We start from the raw sequence: 18244 nt of genomic DNA, 5'->3' as shown, positions 1-18244 counted from the left end.
AGGGTAACTGTGTCCTCATAAAATGAATTTGGCAATGTTCTTTCTGTTTCTGTTTTTTAGATTAGAGTAAGGAGGACTAGCATTAACTTTCTGTGAAGAGCTTATAGAATTCTGCTCTAAAGCCCTCTGGACTTGCGCATTTTTGATTTAGAAAAATTTAAATGATGGCTTCTACTTCTCTAGGGTTTAGTGTTTGGTTTAAATTGTTTATTTTTGATGTGTTTTTGTATTCGGTTTGCAAATATTTTGTTGAGTATTTTTGCATTCATGTTCATAGGGAGATGGGCCTCAAATTCTCTTTCTTCGTTGGGTATTTGTGAGGTTTAGGTCCCAAGGTGACTGGGGCTTCATAGAATGAATGAGTTTGGTAGTGTTCCTTCTGTTTCTATTTTGTGGAAAATTTTGAAGAGAATTGGAGTTAGCTCTTCTTTGAAGGTCTGATAGAATTCTGTGCTGAAACCATCTGGCCCTGGGCTTTTTTTGGATGGGAGATTTTGATGAATGCTCCTATTTTGTTATCGCATGTAGGACTACTTAACTGATTACTTGGTCTTGATTCAGCTTTGGTAAGTGCAATCGATCAAGAAAATTGCCCATTTCATTTAGATTTTCAAATTTTGTGGCATATAGACTTTTGAAGCCAGTAAGTTAGTAAGTAAGATTGTTGGATTTCCTCAGTGTCTGTTTTTCATTTCTGATTTTGCTAATTTGAATATTGTCTCTCTGCCTTTTAGTTAGTTTAGCTAAGGGTTTGTCTATCTTGTTGATTTTCTCAAAGAACCAGTTCTTGGTTTCATTGATTCTTTGATTTGTTTTATTTATTTCTAATTGATCAATTTTAGCCCTGTGGTTGATTATTTCCAACTCTCTACTCCACTTTGGTATGCCTGCTTCTTTTTTCTCTAGGGCTTTGCCAGGAGCCAAGGCCAGCTAGTAGAAAGTTACAGACAGCTGCAACAAGGTCGTAGGTGAGAGATTTACGTTTCTGGAACCTATGAGACATCTGTGCATCAGGCTAGACATTTTGAGATATCGTAGCTGACATTCTTGTAGTATCTCTTTTAGTAAACATTTTTGCCTTGTTCTGTATCATCATTAATCACCCTGTTGTGTTTTGTAAACTATATTGTTGAAACATTTTCCCTTCTTGCCTTCTCCATATAAAGTTGTGTGAAATTTTTCAAATAAACAAGAGCAAGATCAGATTATAGACTTGCTCTCATACTTTGTGTCTCCTTGTCTCTATTTCATTCTTTTAGCCCCTCGTTAGGAACTCATTGAACTCTCACTGGACAGGACAGGGCTTTTAGGCCATTAAGTTGCTTGAATGAGATGTTTCCAATTTCTTTTTGAAGACACTTAGTGCAATGAACTTTCCTCTTAGCACTGTTTTCTTCGTATTCAAGAACACATCAAAGATATCATCCACTATTGCCAAGTAGGCTTCATCCCAGGTATGCAGCCGTGTTTCAAAACACAGAAATCCATGAATGTGATCTACCATATAAACAAACTGAAAGAAAAAAAAATAACACATGATAATAAGAGGAATATCGAATGACAGAGAAAGACTTAAAGAAATGTTCAATGTCTTTACTCATCAGGGAAATGGAAATCAAAACGACCCTGACATGGCCTTTCTGGGCCGGCAGCTGTGCACCCAGCTTTGGACCAGAGGCTGTGCACTCCACTCTGGGCTGGTAATTGAGGGTTCCGCTCTGGTCTGGAGGCTGGGTGCCTCACTCTGGGATGGAAGCTGTGTGTCCCGGTCGGGGGTGGTGGCTGCAGGTGTCACTCTGGTCCAGAGGCTGTGCACCCTGGTCTAGGATGGTGGCTGGGGTGTCGCCCTGGTCCCAATGTTGTGCACAGCCCCTCTAGGCTGGCAACTGAGGGCTCCACTCTGGTCTGGAGGCTGGGCACCTCAGTCTGGGGCAGAAGCTGTGTGTCCCTGTCTGGAATGGCTGCTGCGCGCGCTGCTCTGGTCCAGAGACTCTGCACTCCGATCTGGGTTGGCAATGTGTGTCCCCTTCTGGGCCAGAGGTTGTGCATGCCTCTCTGGGCTGGCAACTAAAGGCTCTGCTCTGGGTCGGAGGCATGGCATCTCACTCTGGGCCAGAGGCTGTACCTCCTGTTCTGAGACAGTGGCTGGGGTCACCGATGTGGGCACGAGGCTGTGCATGCTGATCTGGGATGGCAGTTGTATGCCCTGCGTTGGCCAGATGCCGTGCACTCTGCTCTGGGCTACCAACTGAGGTCTCCACTCTAGTCCAGAGGGTGAGTGCCTCACTCTGGCCCAGAGGATGTGTGTCCTAGTCCTGGATGGGGGCTGGGGGCGCCGGAGGAGGCTGTGTGCTCCAATCTAGGGCGGCAGGTGCACCTGCCGGTCCCTAGGACCTTTTCCAGGTATTGATTGGGTGATCTTAAGTATGTCCCAATTGATTTCCACACCGTAGGCTTTCCTCTCACCTGGCAATCACAAACGCTGGTGTTTTAGGCCACAGAGTTCAGTCTCCTGATCACTGTGCGAACACTGCTGTCCTGTTCCTCAAACACAAAGTCCTCCTGGAACCACCATCTTTTCCTGTTTCTGGCAGCAAAAATTTTAAAATCAAGCAATAATTTTATAGAGATCAATTGAACATAACATCAAAGAATGTTGCCATCCAAAGAAAAGAAAGTTTGAATATGAATGAAAATCAATAACATAAATAAAAGACTTTGAAAGATTCAGATTATGAAGTAACATATAGACCCAATGCTATGTACAAAGTACAGAAAATAAATAAAATATCATGACAAGGAACGAAGATTCACATATATACTCTCAGAGCTGGGGAGACAGAAGCAGGAGGATTATAAGTTAGAGTCCAGCATTGGGAACCAATGAAGTCCTAGTCCAGTTAATCAATGCAGAAACACAACCCTTAAAACTGTTTCCCACTAGAGGCCAGCGTAAAAGCTCAAGCAACAAAAGACAGAGCAATATGGCATCTCCAGAACCCAGTTACCCAGGGGCAAGTAGTCCTGGACACCCAAGCATAACTGAAATCCAAGAAGATGATTTCACTATGCTCATGAAGATGATAACAGAGGAAACAAATAAGATATGTAAAGACATAGAGGAAGATAAACTCAAACAGAATATTGCCATCAGTAAAGAAATAGAGGAAGCTGCAGCCAAACAGTTTATGGCCTTTAGAATGGAAATGCTTAAAGAACTGAATGAAATAAAAGAAAGAGTTGAAGGAACTAAAAGAAAAACAGGAAAGTACAATCAGACAGGTGAAGGAAGTAAACAACACAACTCAAGACCTGAAGATAGACTTGGAAAAATTAAAGAAAACACAAATGGAGGAAATAATGGAAAGGAAGAATCTAGGGAAGAAAACAGGAACTACAGAGATAAGCATAACCAACAGACTACAAGAGATGGAAGAAAGAATCTCAGGTGTAGAAGATACAATGGAAGAAATCGATGTATCTGTCAAAGAAAATGTTAAATCTGAAAAATTCCTGACACAGAACGTCCAAGAAATGCAAGACAATATGAAAAGACAAAACCTAAGAATAATAGGTATAGAGGAAAAAGAAGACTCCCTTCTCCAAGGCCCAGAAAATATTTTCAACAAAATCATTGAAAAAAATTTCCCCAAGCTAAAGAAGAGGCCAATTAGAATACATGAGGCCTACAGAACACCCAGCAAATTTGACCAGAAAAGAAAATCCTCCCGCCACATAATAAGCAAAACAGTAAGTATACAGAACAAAGAAAAAATACTAAAAGCTGCAAGGGAAAAAGGCCAAGTAACATATAATGGCAAACCCATTAGAATCACACCTGACTTTTCAACAGAGACTATGAAAGCCAGAAGGGCTTAGACAGATATTATGCAGACCCTAAGAGAACACAGATGTCAGCCCAGGCTACTATACCCCGCAAAACTCTCAGTCCTCATAGATGGAGAAAACAAGATATTCAATGACAAAAACAAATTTCAACAATACCTACAAACAAATCCAGCATTACAGAAGAACCTAGAAGGGAAAATACAACCCAGGAAAACCAGCTACATTCAAGAAAACGCAGGAAATAAATAACCTCACTTCAGTAAAACAAAAAGCAACCAAGCACACAACCTGATGACCACAGCCAATATCAAAATCAAGGGATCTAACAGCCACTGGTCATTAATCTCTCTCAACATCAATGGACTCAACTCTCCAATAAAAAGACACAGATTAACAGAATGGATACGTAAACTAAACCCAGCAATCTGTTGCATACAAGAAACACACCTAAGACACAAAGATAGACATTATCTGAGGGTAAAGGGTTGGAAGAAGACTTTCCAAGCAAACGGACCCAAGAAGCAAGCAGGAGTAGCCATTCTAATATCTGATAAATAGACTTTCAACCAAAATTAATCAAAAGAGATGGGGAAGGACACTTCATACTCATCAAGGGAAAATTCCACCAGGAAGACATCACAATCCTGAACATCTATGCCCCAAATACAAGGGCACCCACATTTGTGAAAGAAACATTGATAAAATTTAAAGCACATATAGATCCCCACACATTAATAGTGGGAGACTTCAACACCCCACTCTCAACAAAGGACAGGTCAACAAAACAGAAATTAAACAAAGAAACAATGTCTCTGACAGAGGTCATTAATCAAATGGACCTAACAGACATTTACAGAACTTTACACCCAAACACAAAAGAATTTACCTTCTTCTCAGCACCTCATGGAACCTTCTCGAAAATAGACCATATAGTGGGTCACAAAGCAAGCGTCAACAGAAACAAGAAGATTGAAATAATCCCTTGTATCTTGTCTGATCACCATGGAATAAAGCTGGACCTCAACAATATCAGAAATAGCAAAAAGCCTACACACACATGGAAACTGAACAACTTGTTCCTAAATGACAGCTGGGTAAGGGAAGAAATAAAGAAAGAAATTAAAATCTTCCTAGAACTCAATGAAAATGAAGACACAACATACCCAAACTTGTGGGACACAATGAAAGCAGTGCTAAGAGTAAAGTTCATAGCACTAAGTGCCTTCAAGAAGAAATTCGAGACAGCTCATTCAAGCAACTTAATGGCTCACTTAAAAACCCTAGAAAAACAAGAAGCAGACACACCAAGAAGGAGTAGATGGCTGGAAATAATCAAACTCAGGGCTGAAATCAATCAATTGGAAACAAATAAAACAATTCAAAGAATCAATGAAACCAAGAGCTGGTTCTTTGAGAAAATCAAGAAGATCGACAAACCCTTACCCAAGCTAACTGAAAGGCAGAGAGACTCCACCCAAATCAACAAAATCAGAAATGAAAAGGGGGATATAACTACAGACACTGAGGAAATCCAAACAATCATTAGGACTTACTTCAAAAGTCTATATGCCACAAAATTTGACAATCTAAATGAAATGGACAATTTTCTTGATCGATTTTACTCAACAAAGCTGAATCAGGACCAGGTAAATCAACTAAATAGACCTATATCCCCCAAAGAAATAGAAGTGGTCATCAAAAGTCTCCCATCCAAAAAAATCCCAGGACCAGATGGCTTCAGCGCAGAATTCTACCAGACCTTAGAAGAAGAGCTAACACCAATTCTCTTCAAACTATTCCAAAAAATAGAAACAGAAGGAACATTACCAAACTCATTCTATGAAGCAACAGTCACCTTGGTACCTAAACCTCACAAAGACTCAACAAAGAAAGAGAATTTCAGGGCAATCTCCCTTATGACCATTGATACAAAAATACTTAATAAAATACTTGCAAACCGAATCCGAGAACACATCAAAGATATTATCCACTATGACCAAGTAGGATTAATCCCAGGTATGCAGGGGTGGTTCAATATATGGAAATCCATCAATGTGATCCACCTTATTAACAAACTGAAAGAAAAAAACCACATGATAATCTCCCTAGATGCTGAAAAAGCACTAAACAAGAATCCAACATCCATTCCAGTTTAAGTATTGGAGAGATCAGGGATACAAGGCACATATCTAAACATAGTAAAGGCGATATACAGCAAGCCTATAGCCAACATCAAACTGAACGGAGAGAAACTTAAAGCAATCCCACTAAAATCAGGGACAAGACAAGGCTGCCCACTCTCTCAATATCTCTTCAACATAGTGCTGGAAGTCCTTGCTAGAGCAATAAGACAGTTGAAGGAGATCAAGGGGATACAAATTGGAAAGGAAGAAGTCAAATTATCACTATTTGCAGATGATATGATAGTATACGTGAGAGACCCACAAACCTCTACCAGGGAACTCCTACAGCTGATAAACACCTTCAGCAAAGTGGCCGGATACAAAATTAACTCCAAAAAATCAGTAGCCCTCCTCTATACAAAAGACAAAAGGGCTGAGAAACAAATTAGGGAAACAACACCCTTCACAATAGCCACAAATGACATAAGGTACCTCGGAGTAACCCTAATCAAGGAAGTCAAAGACTTGTATGAAAAAAATTTCAAATCTCTGAAGAAAGAATTAGAAGAAGATATGAGAAGATGGAAAGATCTCCCCTACTCATGGCTTGGAAAGATTAACATAGTAAAAATGGCCATCTTACCAAAAGCAATCTACAGATTCAATGCAATGCCCATCAAATTACCAACACAATTCATACAGACCTGGAAAGAAAAATTCTCACCTTCATATGGAATAACAAGAAACCCAGAATTGCTAAAACAATCCTCTACAGTAAAAGATCTTCTGGAGATATCTCCATCCCTGATCTTAAGCTGTACTATAGAGCAACAGTTTGAAAAACTGCATGGTACTGGCATAGAAACAGAATGGTGGATCAATGGAACCTTACAGAGGACCCAGAAATAAACCCACACACTTACGGACACCTGATCTTTGGCAAAGACGCCAAAACCATTCAATGTAAAAAAGATAGCATCTTCAAGAAATGGTGCTGGTCCAACTGGATGTCTACATATAGAAAAATGAAAATAGATCCATATTTATGACCCTGCACAAACCTGAAGTCCAAGTGGATCAAAGACCTCAATATAAAACCAGACACATTAAATTGGCTTGAAAAAAAGTGGGAAATACTCTAGAATTCATCAGTACAGGAGAAAACTTCCTGAGCAGAACACCAACAGCACAGGCTCTAAGAGCAACAATCAATAAATGGGACCTCATGAAACTGAAGACCTTCTGCAAAGCAAAGGACACCGTCATCAAAATAAAGTGACCACCTACAGATTGGGAAAGAATCTTCACCAACCCTTTATCTGATAGAGGACTCATATCCAGTATATATAAAGAACTAAAGAAGCTGAAAATCAACAAACCAACTAATCCACTTAAAAAATGGGGAACAGAGATAAACAGAGAATTCTCTGTAGAGGAATACCGAATGGCAGAGAAACACTTAAAGACATGCTCAAGCTCACTAGCCATTAGGGAAATGCAAATCAAAACAACCCTGAGATTTCACCTTACACCCATGAAAATGGCCAAGATAAAAAACTCAAGTGACAACACATGCTGGAGAGGTTGTGGAGAAAGGGGAACCCTCCTCCATTGCTGGTGGGAATGTAAACTGCTACAACCACTCTGGAAGTCAATCTGGTGCTTTCTCAATTAGGAATAGTGCTTCCTCAAGACCCAGCTATATCATTCCTAGGCATATACCCAAAATTTGCTCAAGTACACAACAAGGACATTTGCTCAACCATGTTTGTAGCAGCTTTATTTGTAATAGCCAGAAGCTGGAAAAAACCCAGATGCCCCTCAACTGAAGAATGGATGCAGAAATTGTGGTACATCTACACAATGGAATATTACTCAGCAATGAAAAATAAGGAAATCATGAAATTTGCAGGTAAATGGTGGGATCTGGAAAGGATCATCCTGAGTGAGTTGTCCCAGAAGCAAAAAGACACACATGGTATATACTCACTCATATAGACATACAACATAGGACAAACCCACTAAAACCTGTGCATCTAAAGAAACTAAGCAAGAGAGAGGACCCTAACTAAAATGTCCAATCCCCATTCGGAAAGGCAAAGAGGATGGATATCAGAAGAAGAAGAAAACAGGAAACAACCTAGGAACCTACCACAGAGGGCCTCTGAAAGCCTCTGCCCTGCAGACTATCAAAGCAGATGCTGAGCCTGATGGGCAACTGTTGGGCAGAGTGAAGGGAATTTTATGTAAGAACTGGAAAATAGTAAGAGCTGGAGAGGACAGGGTCTCCACAAGGAGAGCAACAGAACCAGAAAATTTGAATACAGGGAACTTCCCAGAGACTCATACTCCAACCAAGGACTATTCATAGAGATAACCCAGATCCCCTGCACAGATGTAGCCCAGGGCAGTTCAGAGTCCAATTGGGTTACATAGTAATATGAAGAGGGACTGCCTCTGACATAATCTGATTGGCCTGCTCTTTGATCACCTCCCCCTGGGGGGAGCAGCCTTACCAGGCCATAGTACAGGACAATGCAGCCACTTTTGATGTGAACTGATAGACTAAGATCAGAAAGGAGAGGAGAACCTCGCCTATCAGTGGACTTGGGGAGTGGCATGCCTGCAGAGGGAGGAGGGAGGGTGGGATTGGGAAGGGAGGAGGGAGGGGCTTATAGGGGGATGCAGAATGAATAAAGTGTAATTGAGGAAAAATTGAAAAAAAGGGGGAAAATAATTTAAGAACCTTAAATGACTTTCAAAAGTGGAGCAAAACATGGAGTTAGTCAATTTACATGGAGCATGTCTCGCCCCTGGGGGCAATGGTCTCCTGAACCCACTCAGACCTCGGACACTACCACTGCTAGTTCTAAAACTGATGCAAGATGTTCCAACGAGGGGGTTAAGGCTTCTCATAATATTTCCTATAAGCCCACACCTGTTTGTTTATATCCCCCATTTTTATTCATTATTAACTAGGTAGAGCCAAGTAATTGTGGTGATGATACTAGCTTTTTTGCCCAATGCTGGAATGCTAGTGATTTTAGGTATGCCCTGGTTACTTGCGTGCCTCGCAGGGTGCCTGTACCCATTGAGGCCCCTCACGCTATGACTCTTTTCAGACAGAAAAGGGATCTTGGAACTACAGCTGCCACTGTTACTGCCATCTCATTGGCGGCTGTTGGAACTACCACCGCAGCATTAGCCATGAGTCATACTGTGCAGACTGCTCAGACCCTGAATAATCTTTTAGCCAATGTAGTTCATGCCTTAGATGTACAAAAAGGAATTAATGCTCAACTAAAAGGAGGCTTGATGGTGTTCAATCAGAGGATTGACCTCGTGCAGGACAAATTGATACCCTATGACAAATGGCTCAACCGGGCTGTCAATGAAAGTATGCTGGACTGTGTGTCACTAGCATACAACATGAGAATTTTTCCTGTGCTGCAAATCTGTCTAAACAATTGTCTAGCTATATTTTAGGCAATTGGACTGGAGAATTCGATACTACGATGGAGCAGCTGAGAGTGGCCATTATCACAGTCAATTCTACCAGAGTGGACGCAGGACTAGCCACAGGATTATCATCATGGATTGCTGCAGCCATGAATCATCTGAAGGAATGGGCGGGCATGGGAGCGTTAGCAGGCCTTCTGGTGTTGGTCTCCTTGGTTTGCCTGTGGTGTATATGCAAGATTAGAGTCTCACAACAGCGTAATGCAGCCATGACCATTCAGGGCTTTACATCCATTGAAGCAGGACAGTCTCCCCAAGCATGGTTGGCTACCATCAAAAGCTAAAATGTTATGCTCAGGATGCGAGGCTAAGCACTGCACTCAGGGTCAACAGCTTTGGACCCAGAGAAGATTGCATGCGGGTTGATGCCCCAGGTCCCGCCTCTGAGAAAAAGGTATCAGACGGGTCTGATGCTCTTTGGGTGGATGACACCTAAATGAACATCGGTACAAAGTCCCAATTTATTTCTAATATCAGAGATCAGACCTCTACTCTTGCCTGATGCATCTAAAACAAAAGGGGGAACTGTAGAGAGCTGCGTAATGCCGCGCCTTAAAGATGGAGCTGGTTTCTGCCTTCTACCTTCCCGATGGTGAGTGCTCTCTGTCACAAACAACTCCACATTTGGCTAAGGCTGAGGATCTGGCTTGCTTCCATGTATGTGGACCTATATGCATTGCCCACGTGGTATGCTGGGGTTGGCTACCCAGAGGCTATTTAAGCTGTGGGCTGGCTTTCCCCAGTGTCCGATGATTGTTCAAGATTCCTGAATAAACTGCATTGAAAAAAAAAAGAAAAGAAAAATTAAAAAAAGAAAAACAAACAAACAAACAAACAAAAAACCTGTGTCCCTCTCTTTGTTAGAGAGGAGAACCCATGTGTATTTCCCCTTCTCACCACTGGACCCCATCTAGCTTAGACATGCACTAGACCTTTGTATGCAGCACAGTATCTGGGAGCTCATATGTGCACTGGTCCACCTGTGTGTGGAAGACACCATTTCTCTGATGTCATCCATCTCCTCTGGCTCTCTAAATCTGTCTGCCTCCTCACCAGCAGAGATCCCTGAGACCTCCCGGAAGGGGTTTAATGAAAACACTCCATTTAGGACAGAATTCTCCAAGTTCTCTCACTTGTTCTACTTTGTCTACGTGTAAGACTCTATATTAGTTCCCATTTACTGCAGGAAGAAGCTCCTCTCATAAAGAATGAGCAAGAATCTGATCTATGGGTAGAAAAGAATGTCCTTGGCAGTCATTTCATTGCTGTGTTTCTTTAGCTAAACTATACTATCTGGGTTTTCCCAAAGCCCATGGCCTATCTAGATTCAGTTCATTGGTCACCTGAGCAGTGTCTGGCATGGGCTCCATATCCTGGAGTGGACCTTAAGATCAATTAGAATAAAATTGGTTAGTCCCAAAATCATCCTAGATGACAGGGTTTATAATTGAGTTGATGGTTACTTTTCTCTTCTGATAGAATGCAGAGTATCTTTCACAATGAACAGTAGTCAGAAAGGGTTCAGGCTCTAGTGAGGCAGCAGTAATAGTCCTCCATGTTCAATGAGATTATGTGGTAAGGAAATAGGAAGGCAAGAGAGAGAACAAAGGAAGATTTTGCTTGCACTATGGGTCATTTGAGGTGTCATATAGAAACCTACTTCAGCAGTCACTTCTTACCATTTATATGTATATGAAAATATCTAAATGAAATCAACAAATAACAACAGAGACAAAACCTTATCTAGACATCTTTCTTTCCAAGTGAAACCTCCACTGCCAGGAATGCATTAGATGTAAATGAGTTGTTGGCTAGAGGGTCCCCATGGGATCTCCCAGGCAACTCTGGCTATTGTTTGCCATCTGCAAATTGATGGATAGCTCCTGTTGCTGAAAAGGCTTGCTTGCTGTTGTTACAGACTGAGTGGAGCCAAGGACTTTAGTACATGTACACACACACACATACACACACACACACACACACACACACACACACACACACACATAACCTTGTTCTTTTGACAATGCCATAAGATGGTATGGCTATGTGTAATCTGATTTCTCCAAAGATCTCAGACATTGTCCATGGCTTCTGCAGACTCCTTACACAACATGGATTTATGTCTATTGCTCTTCCCCAAAAAAGTAAATGATAGCCATATCACTCTCCTCACCCCATGGGCTTCCTCCCTTTGTCTAGCTCTCTCACCTCACCCACCTGCAGATTTGCATATTGTTGCCTGAGTCTCCCTTGCAAGTGTGAGGTAAAAGTTCAGCTGCAACCTTGCTTTAACTCCTCTGGAACACTTAGTTCACGTTCTCAAAATGAGGCTTTGTACTCAGTTCCTAGGGTTGCTGATGCTCTGGAATCCTGGCCTCCCTCTTGTTAGAGGCAGAAAATGAAGTGCATGGGCACATGTGGGGAGCTGTGGGACACTGCTGCTGACCAAGTGTGTTTAGTTCAAATGCAGATGTGCCTATGGATTTAGACCTATAATTTGATATATCTGACAAGAAGGACCTGGGTTCTGATGAAGATGGTCGCATAGAAGGAGTAAGATCATATGAGAAGATCCTAGAACAGTGGTTCTCAGCCTTCCTACTGTGGGAATATGTGCATGTGGGAAGACATGCATGGAGAAAGAACAGAATTTCCAAATTTTCCTGTAATGCCCCTAAGCACATTTCTGCCATTTTCTGCAGTATGTTTAGGTGTAGTAGAAATCTCAGCATTGTTGACTATATATTCACATACCTATCTACTCTGATATATGTTGAAGTTGTGCTAAACAGTATAAAATCAAATATAAGAGAAGGTGAAATTCTTTTGTAAAATAAGTAAGCCCACCCATGTCATTTACATGATGATTTCCTTTCATCTTAAATGAATAAAATTACACCATATATAATGTATTAGAATAATATTCTAATGATTTATATACTAATGTTTGTCTTATAAACCAAGCTTATATACCCATATGCCTGAAGTTGCATTGAACATTTCACAGATGATATCTCACTTCCAACATCCAAGCCAGGTATAGGCTATAGACACTAATCTATACTGGACCCTAGGGACTTGACAGCCTCCATGGCAATGGGTCAAGAAAGATGCATATTTCCTTCACAAAATCAGCAGATTGGAGGCTGGGGTGGTCATGATTTATTATGGTGGAAAAGGCACACAACCTCCTCATACAGTGCTTTAACCTACAATGAAAACCTCTCTACTTAGAGGTCCAACTGCCATCATGTCTTTGGAACATTATATAATATTTTCTGAACTTTGCAAAAGAAATAAAAATAGATCAACAAGTTACAGATGAGTCTATGCCCCATGGGAAACACATTTTTGTCTAGGCAAAACCTCAATGGTGCTTTCAGCTACACCATTCTCAGCCTGACAATACAGAGCAGAAGAATATACATTGTCCATTCTCTTCTAAATGAACAGATGTGAGTAAAGGTAAGGAAAGTTCCAGGATATCAAAACCATGTGTTCTTCTGAAGATGACTAGGGCTCTTAAATGATCCTTCTGTGGCTGGCTGATTTTTCTCTTTTTTGATAGTGAGAGCGATCCAAAGTAAAACCATAAAAATCACTTCATGTGAATAACTAATAAAAATGAAATCATAAAAGCAACTGTAAAAAAATGGCAAAACTATGCAGTCAAAGCAATCAGTATATGCTTCTCAAGGAGTCCCAGCTCCTGGGGACCTCAATGTGGAGGATGCTTAAGAAACTTGGAAATATCATCTAATTCATGTACTCCTGCACTAGTTCTTGAACAAATATAAACCAGCACAACATAGATATATACCCATATCTATATTTATTGCTGCACTATTTTCAGTAGTGTGCACTAAATCAACAAAATGTGTATCAACAAATGAATAGATAACAAAAGGAGGTGCATATTTGCCAAGATGCTTATTCAGTGATAATAAAAATAAGAACCACATAATGAGTTAAATTTTTTGGCTCAATATATAGAGAAAAAACTCACTGTACATTTAAATTAGAACTTATTTTTTTTCTGTGTTTGAGGATAGAGTTCAGCCAGCTTCTCCTGACCAGGCAGATTGAAACCTTCCACATCCTTGATGATTTTTGTAATGCATGCTCTGTCAGCAAGTGTGAAAACCATTGGACAGAAAGATCAGGGATGCATGACAGCATGAGTGGTTGAGTCAGGACTTTATCAGAGTTGCAGACTTTTGACTAAGTTTTAAGTTAGACCCTATTGCAAAATGAAAAGAAAAAAAAAAGGTTGTACCAACATCCTTACTGGTCTTATAAGTAGATTTTCTTGAGTATGCAGGTGAGAATGCAGCCTTGATAATACCTTGAATGTGGCTTATGAGAGCCCGAGGTAAGGATCCAGACATACCCTGTTACTGTATCAGGGCATATTTGACCTTCTATGATTTTTCTGTGCAGGATTTTTTAAAAAATAAAATTTGAACCCAAAAGTGTGGGGTATATGCATTTGTAATTTTGTTGACTCATTTAATGCATTTCTTTCTTTATCAGTTCATCATTGGTTTATATTCTACACTACCAGACATAAGAAGAGCTCTAAGAGCTTGATTTGACCCTCATTCTCTTGGTAGATTTACCTCCATCTCTCAGTATGTGTACGTACTTACCAGTTGGTGTGTTCTTTCAGAAAACCAACAACTAGTCCAACAGTATGTGAATCTGTATTTCTTAGTCTCATATAAGGTTATTAAGAAATGTTTTTAATTTCTATAATTTGGGGTGAGGTCTTGTTAGACTAAATTATTGTTTGTTTGTTTCCTTTTCCCCTGATCCTCAACTATATTGGAGTATTCTGTCTTGCAGGGTTGGACAAGATACTCATATGTTCTTTCTTGCTAACCATTTCCATTTATTCCACTTCTGACATCAATATGGGTACCCCGGTAAAGGGAATAGGGGATGACTCTGACATCGACCTTGTGGCCTGATTTTTGACCACTTTCCCCTGGCAGGACTACCTTTCTAGACCACAGGGGAAAAGGATATGTTTAGTCCAGATGCAACTTGGTGCTGGTGTTGGTGGATAGGAAGCTCCCGTTTTCTGAGGAGTAGTTAGAGTAAACAGGGAAGGAGGGTGGGACAAGCTGGAGCAGAAGAAGGGGGCTATAGCTGGGATGTAAACTTAAGAAATTAAAATAAATGAAAATTAAAATAAAATACAGAGAGACTGTTCCTGTGGAGGTCATAAGCACTAAATGAGAACCTACCGTGGTTGTTTTTCTGAATGTGCATGGCATCAGACTGCTTTGCAATCCTTATATTTATCTTCATAAATGGACACTATTATTAGCATTCATGCAAAGGGCTTATTTTGGCTGTAGAGAATGACTAAAGAAGAGGCTCACAACTGATCAAAGTGTTGAGAATAAGTGACTGTGGAATGTTCATTCCTAAATGAGATGCATCTATCCCCACAAATCAGGGACTTCATAGAAGAAGAAACAGAACAAACATAATGACCAGTATTATGAAATAGTGCTGTGACACAGTGCCTTTTGGGAATGACATGGCCCTTGTACTCATGAACAAACTGCCACTTTAGCTACTTGCACCAAACTTGATCCATCAAGATCTCTTCATGCAAGGGGAACTGGCCCATGTGAGCCTAAAACTTCACTGAATGTCTCTGGATTATCTCACTCAGGATGATCTTTCCAAGTTACATCCATTTGCCTGCAAATTTCATGATTTCCCTGTTTTTAATTGCAGAGTAGTATTCCATTATGTAAAGGTTCCACCATATCTATATTTCATTACTCCATTGAGGTCAATGTAGGTAGTTTCCAGATTATGGCTATTATGAATAAAGCTGCTATGAACATAGGTAGCAAATGTCCTTCTTGTATGGTGGAACATCTTTCACATATATGCTTAGAAATGGTATAGCTGGATCTTGAGAAAGCAGTACTATTAACTTTCTAAAAAAGTACCAGATTGATTTACTAAGAGGTTATACAAGTTCACATTCCCACCAGCAGTGGAGAAAGGCTCCACTTTTTCGCATATCTTCTCCAGCATGTGTTGCATAAAGATTTTACATACAAAAATATATGAGATATTTAACCCATATTTTTGTACTCTGCTCTGCAAACTTTTATGACTTTTTCAGGGACACCCCCTTTCTGGCAGAAGGAGAAGTGTGCAGGGCCAGGGCTGTGTGTGCTGTAAGCAGCTGGTGAGAACCTGAAGGAGGTTTGTGTTGGAGGCCGAATCACTGTGGGAGGATTGCAGTTATACTGCTGACAGTAATAAACTGTCAGGTCTTCATCCTGCACACTGCTGATGGAGAGAGTGAAATCTTTCTCAGATACACTGCCTGTGAAGCGATCAGGGACCCCAGTGTTCCGAGTGGATACCCAGTAGATCAGCAGCTTAGTAGACTGCGTTGGTAACTGCTGGTACAAGGACATGTATGTATTTCAACATACTCTGACTGAACCTGCAGCTGATGGTGACTTTCTCTCCTGTTGACACAGAGAAGAATGATGGAGACTGAGTCATCACGATGTCCCCACTGCTACCTGCAATAATTAGTAGATATTTAATGTGCATACATTCACCAACAGAGACAATGTTATGACTTTTGAAATTTGTTATTTAATCCCTGAAGTCAGGTACAGAGGCAAGCTGTACTTTGTGTCTTTGAGGCTAGACTGGTCAATAATGTGAGGCCAGGAGAGCTAGGGGTCATTTACAAAGAGAAACCCTGTCTTGAAAAATCAACAAAGAGAAAGAGAGAGTAAGAAAAAAGAGAGAGAGAAATTTGTTATTTAAATGCCTTTATCACATTGTCAGGTAAATTATTATTTAAGATATGCTACACCCTGGTACACATTGTAAATTTCTTTCACACAAAGATGTGACTATGAAATGATAACACATTAAACTTCTCACCAGACACCCAGAACAGCAGCAATACAAGGACCTGACTATGTGAGTCAATTTTGCTCCCCATGGCTGTCTGATGTTGCTCAGTTCACAGGGAAATGGTGTGGTTTATAAATTCTGAGCAGCTGTGCTGTGCTGGAGAAGCCCATACAAAGCAGTCAGCAAATACAAAAGCACATGCCTGGGCAGTGTGGGTGAGAGTGGATGGAGACAACCAACAGCTAAATATAGTATCACAGAGAGCATGAGTATCACTCAAAGTGAGCAGTTAGCAACTCTCAAGCAGAAATGTACTAGGTTCTCTAAAAGTAGCTTTGGGTTAAATCCAAGACATTTTTAAGCAGTTGTCTTTTGCAGAAACCTTCAGAAAGTTATCTCATATTGATAGTCCAAGGGAAGTGATGTGTTCAAGAAATCACAACAACAACAAAAGAAACAGTATAGGAAAACATGCAAAAAAAGAAAGTAAGGGCAGAGGTGAGAAAAGAGGAAATGCAAAAGAAGAGGAAACTGGGGCAAAATTTGTTCATTGTCTGCCATCTGCAACACCACTCATACTGAGGACAATGAACAGTGGCTCAGAGACATGTGGGCTTTTTTTTCCAGGGTACACATGGGGCACAGATAAAAAGAGAAGCCAAGTTGTGCCTTCATTTTCATTGAATTTTAGGAAGTCTCTAATTTTTATTTTCTTACCTGAAAAGGAAGACATTGGGGTAGATGCTCAATCCTCATTCAGAAGGAAAAATACTATAGATATTGGAAGCAGAAAAAGACAGGGAACAAGATTGGGGCCTACCACAGAAGGCCTGTGAAAGACTGTACTGATTGAGGTATCACATCAGAGGCTGAGACCCATAGCCAAACTTTGAGCAGAGTGTAGGGAATCTTATGAAAGAAGAGGGAGACAAAAAGACCAGGAGGGAACAGGAGTGCCACCAGGAGACTAACAGAGCCATGAAAACTGAGCCCTGGGGTCCCTAAAGAGAATGATACCTCAACCAACTACAATGCATGCAGGGGCTTAAAACCCTGGCTCAGATGTAGCTCGTAACTTGGTCTCCAAATGGAGTCCATAGTAAAGGGAGTAGGGACCTTCTCTGTCATGAAATCAATAGCAGGATGTCTGATTCCTTCCCCCTTGGGGTGCAGCCTTGTCAGTCCACAGAAGAAGATACTACAACTAGTCCTTATGAGACCTGATAGGCTAGGGTCAGAGAGAAGGGGAACAGGACCTCTCCTATCAGTGGATTAGGGGAGGGGCATAGAGGGAGAAGAGGGAGGAAGGGTAGGATTGGGAGGAGATGAGGGAGGAGGCCACAAATTGAATAAATTGTAATAAATGATAAAATTTCAAAAGGAGATAAAAAGAGAAGCCTAGAATTTTTTTCCTGTGGTAATTCCAAGAGACATTAATTTAATTCCGTGACTAGAGAAGCTTTAATCTAGCAGCAAAGGTAAATGCAGCCAAAACAAGTGTTTTCCCACAACTTTGTGGAATTGAAAGAAAGTCTAAATTGAGAGACTGGAAGGGGAATGAAACAAACCAGATTTCCCCATGAAATCATCCCTGTAGACCAACATTGGCTAGCATGTGTAACTCCAGAAATTCATCTTCTAGGGTATGAAATTAACATTATTTAAACTGGTTTGTGATGGCCTTGCCCGCATAGTAACTAGATTTAAAAAACATCTCTCCAGAGGGGGGCACACAGCCTTTTCAAAATCAAGCAATACTTTTTAAAATATTTCTTTTAATTTATGTTTCTAACAATTTAATCATTATATATCTTGATTGCAGTCTGCTCCCTCAACTCCCCCAT

The sequence above is a fragment of the Meriones unguiculatus genome, chromosome 5 (assembly GCF_030254825.1).
Source record: "Meriones unguiculatus strain TT.TT164.6M chromosome 5, Bangor_MerUng_6.1, whole genome shotgun sequence".
Taxonomy (NCBI): Eukaryota; Metazoa; Chordata; class Mammalia; order Rodentia; family Muridae; genus Meriones; species Meriones unguiculatus.
Note: the sequence above shows the minus strand (reverse complement) of the source record.